This window comes from Staurois parvus, unplaced genomic scaffold (genome assembly GCF_062004578.1).
Source record: "Staurois parvus isolate SC_StPar_1 unplaced genomic scaffold, SC_StPar_1.0 ptg000021l, whole genome shotgun sequence".
Lineage (NCBI taxonomy): Eukaryota > Metazoa > Chordata > Amphibia > Anura > Ranidae > Staurois > Staurois parvus.
This window is the reverse complement of record NW_028317817.1, coordinates 1947401-1952500: the sequence shown is the minus strand read 5'-3', so window position 1 is coordinate 1952500 and position 5100 is coordinate 1947401.

Below are 5100 nucleotides of genomic sequence, written 5' to 3'. Positions count from 1 at the left end.
TAAACCGAAAATTACGTTAACCAAGGCGTTTGTAAACCAAGGTACACCTGTATGTGTGTGTATATGTGTGTGTGTGTGTGTGTGTATGTATATATGTGTATATGTGTATGTATATATATATATATATATATATATATATATATATATATATATATATATATATATATATATATATATATATATAGTAATTAAATAATCAGAGAAACAAATACTATAGAGTAAACAGTGTATGGTTTATACTTGGAATGAATGTCAGGAACACTAATAATGGGGAAAATAAATATTTTCAAGTGCAGGGGCATGCATCCATAACATGTGGTCATGTTTGCTTTGTTAATGTGCACAATCCCCACAACATAGCTACAAATTGCTATGATTGCATTGTGAAGATGTATTTTAGTAAATCGGATGCCCAGCACAAGCAGCACTGGCAGGTATTCAAAATGCAGTGGACCATTGTAATAGGGAATTTAAAAATACTAGAGAAAACACGGAAATGCATGATTATAGTAGGCTTGGTTATCATATCCATAGCCATTATGATCATGATAAATACCTTACTTTTGCTGTACTCATAATTGTTTAGCACTTTTTTGCCTGGATTGTGATTGCATTTCAGTGGTTCATGGTTCGGGGGATGCAGAATTATATGAATTGCTTCCTGGGCACCTGAGAAGGGCTGATGACTTCAGTCTCCCAAATTGCCCTCTGCAAGACAGCAAGTTGTCTTGGCTTCTGGGGATTCAGGTTTTATTTTTCACAATGAAAAACCTTTTATGCATTATGTTGCATTTTTGGCTTTGTGGGACTGTGTGCCTTAAACTTTCAGTCTGCTATAAATGTCTTATGTAAAACAGATGACAGAAGAATAAATATAAACTAATTATGTCCCCCTAAAAGGGTATTCATCAAAACATGCATGATAAGCTCTATGTGTACAGCAGACATGTGCGCTCTTATTCTACATTGAATGAGCAATAATCTATCAGCCACAAGTCCAATCAAAGCTACAGACATTGTCCACAAAAGCCATGTGCTAACTTGTTTGCAAACATTCTGATCATTGTACGGATTTGCTGTTGTTTGGCAAAATCAGGTAATGGATTGCCTAATGTCTCTTTCCCAGCAAACAGCTAGGATAGAAATCAAATGTTTACCTATTCTGACATATTTCTGTTTATATCCCCTGGTATCTAAACAGAAGCTATAAAATGTGCCTATTGTCTTCATTAGAAACCATCTGCTGTCCTAGGGAGAAGTCAGGAAATTGTGCTAGCCAGATAAGTCAGAGGGAAGCATACACATGGCTAGTTTTGCAAGACTAATTCAGTCTACATCAAGTATACCCCTGATGTTTTAAAAGGAGCAACTGAAGCATAATGGTATATGCTAACTACAGGCACGGTAATGTCATACTATTTGTAGAACATTCTTTTTGAATATTATAATTCTACAGGATTTATATAGCACTAACAGTATACAATATAAAGGGAGGCAGTGCAGTTACAATACAATAAAATGCATGGGGGGCCTTTCTCATAAGACCTTACAATCTAATAGCGTAGGACAAGTGGTACAAAAGGTAATAACTGACTGATGAGATGATGGAAAAATTAATAGTTCCATTTTAGGTGGAGGCGTGATAGGCCTCCTTGAAGAAATTAATTTTTGGAGATGGGCAGAGTAGAAGATAACTGGACAGATTGAGATCGAGTTCCAGAAGATCTGGAGAAGTCCTGGGGATGAGCCTGGGAGGAGGAGACAAGAGAGCAGGAGGTCTTGGGAGGAGCAGAGCGGACAGGTTGGGTGATATTTTGAGACAAGATTGGTAATCGGTTTTGTATGTTGTTGTTAGTACTTTGAACTTTATCAGCCTCATCTACCTTACCAACTGCTCAGTGTCTTGCACTCCTCCACTGGCATCCGATTGCCCAGTGAATAAATTCAAACACTGTTGAAATTGTTCAAAACAAAAGCAGGTAAGAATTAATATAATCCTGTTATGGAAGATATAGCTCTTATCCTTTTAAGTGAAGCTGCTGTGCACCAAACTTAACCTTTAACTCTTTAAGGGGTTTTCAGCAAATGTGAAGAAAATTTACAAATGGGTGTCGTACTACAAACATTTATACAATCACAACCTGTACCTAACAAAAAATGTGCTTGATATACTTGTGATATTGAAAAACAGTTGCCTACAATAAATACATTTTCAAAACGTGCTTAGTGTGTTTCTTCCAACTTAATATCCATAAACAAACATGTAATATCCAAAAAACAATATACAGTGGTTGATTTGCTAAAACTGGAGAGTGCACAATCTGGTGCAGCTCTGCATAGAAGCCAATCAGCTTCTAATTTCAGCTTGTTTAATTAAGCTTTGACAAAAAAAAAAAAAAAATGGAAGCGGATTGGCTTGTATGCAGAGCTGCACCAGATTTTGCACTTTCCAATTTTAGTAAATTACATGTTTATTTATGGATACTATGTTTGAAGAAACACACAAAGCACATTTTTGGAAAATGTGTTTATTGTAGGCAACTGTTTTACAATATCACAGGTATATCGAGCACATTTTTTGTTAGGGACAGGTGGCAATTGTAGAAATCGGTGTCTACAGAGTCAATAACTAAAGACCTCCAAACCTTGTGTGGCCTTCAGATTAGCACAACAACCGTGCGTAGAGAGCTCATTGAATGGGTTTCCATGGCCTAGCAGCTGCATCGAAGCCTTATATCACTAAGTGCAATGCAAAGCATCGGATGCAGTGGTGTAAAGCACACCGCCACTGGACTCTAAAGCAGTGGAGATGTGTTCTCTGGAGTGTCAAATCATTCTTCTCTAGCAATCCGATGGATGCGTCTGGGTTTGGCGGTTGCCAGAAGGGTACTTGCCTGACTGCATCATGACAAATGTAAAATTTGGTGGAGGAGGGATTATGGTGTGGGGTTGTTTTCAGGGGTTGGGCTTGGCCCCTCAGTTGCCGTGAAGTGAACTCTTAAGGCGTTAGAATACCAAGACATTTTGGACAATTTCATGTTCACAACTTTGTGGGAATAGTTTGGGGATGGCCCCTTCTTGTTCCAACATGACTGCGCACCAGTGCACAAAGCAAGGTCCAAAAAGACATGGATGAGCGAGTTTGTGCAGGCCAGTCAAGTTCCTGCACACCAGAGTCCTGACCTCAACCTAATAGAAAACCTTTGCGATGGATGAGCGGAGACAGCGAGACAGGCCATCTCGTCCAACATCAGTGCCTGACCTGACAAATGCACTTCTAGAAGAATGGTCAAACATTCCTATAGACCAGTGATGGCGAACCCGTGGCACGCGTGCCACAGCCGGCACGCCGAGCCTTATCTGTGGGCACGCCAGGAGAATCCAGCGGCGCGCTGTCTTCCCGGCTGTAGTGTGCGTGACAGCCGGGTCCCAAGTGCGCATGCACAAGAAGCAGTGCTCTTTGTGAATGGTAAGGAGGTACCTGGGACACATGACAGATCCCAGAAGCCGCCGGACCAATCACAAAGCGCAACGCTTCTCGCGCATGCGCACTGGGCATCCGGCTGTCCGACGAGCGCCCACACTACAGAAGCCGGGAAGACAACGCGCGGCTGGATAAAGGAACAGGTAAGATAAAAAAAAAAAAACTCTGCTGAAGTAAGAGCGGGTACCTGTCAAATTCAGGTACCCGCTCCCCCTCCCTCCCCAAAGGTCAGCAGTCATCCCTGTGCTGTCCCCGCAGTCTCTGGTCATCCCCTGTGCTGTCCCCGCAGTCTCTGGTCATCCCCTGTGCTGTCCCCGCAGTCTCTGGTCATCCCCTGTGCTGTCCCCGCAGTCTCTGGTCATCCCCTGTGCTGTCCCCGCAGTCTCTGGTCATCCCCTGTGCTGTCCCCGCAGTCTCTGGTCATCCCCTGTGCTGTCCCCGCAGTCTCTGGTCATCCCCTGTGCTGTCCCCGCAGTCTCTGGTCATCCCCTGTGCTGTCCCCGCAGTCTCTGGTCATCCCCTGTGCTGTCCCCGCAGTCTCTGGTCATCCCCTGTACTGTGTCCCCAGTCTCTGGTCATCCCCGTACTGTGTCCGCAGTCTCTGGTCATCCCCGTACAGTGTCCGCAGTCTCTGGTCATCCCCGTACTGTGTCCGCAGTCTCTGGTCATCCCCGTACTGTGTCCGCAGTCTCTGGTCATCCCCGTACTGTGTCCGCAGTCTCTGGTCATCCCCGTACTGTGTCCGCAGTCTCTGGTCATCCCCGTACTTTCCGCAGTCTCTGGTCATCTCCGTACTTTCCGCAGTCTCTGGTCATCCCTGTACTGTCCACAGTCACTGGTCATCCCTGTACTGTGTCCGCAGTCTCTGGTCATCTCCTGTACTGTGTCCGCAGTCTCTGGTCATCCCCTGTACTGTCTGCAGTCTCTGGTCATCCCTGTACTGTGTCCGCAGTCTCTGGTCATCCCTGTACTGTCCAGAGTCTCTGGTCATCTCCTGTACTGTGTCCGCAGTCTCTGGTCATCTCCTGTACTGTGTCCGCAGTCTCTGGTCATCTCCTGTACTGTGTCCGCAGTCTCTGGTCATCTCCTGTACTGTGTCCGCAGTCTCTGGTCATCTCCTGTACTGTCCGCAGTCTCTGGTCATCCCCGTACTGTGTCCGCAGTCTCTGGTCATCCCCGTACTGTGTCCGCAGTCTCTGGTCATCTCCTGTACTTTCCGCAGTCTCTGGTCATCCCTGTACTTTCCGCAGTCTCTGGTCATCTCCTGTACTGTGTCCGCAGTCTCTGGTCATCTCCTGTACTGTGTCCGCAGTCTCTGGTCATCCCTGTACTGTCTGCAGTCTCTGGTCATCCCTGTACTGTGTCCGCAGTCTCTGGTCATCTCCTGTACTGTGTCCGCAGTCTCTGGTCATCTCCTGTACTGTGTCCGCAGTCTCTGGTCATCTCCTGTACTGTCCGCAGTCTCTGGTCATCTCCTGTACTGTCCGCAGTCTCTGGTCATCCCTGTACTGTGTCCGCAGTCTCTGGTCATCCCCGTACTGTGTCCGCAGTCTCTGGTCATCCCCGTACTGTGTCCGCAGTCTCTGGTCATCCCCGTACTGTGTCCGCAGTCTCTG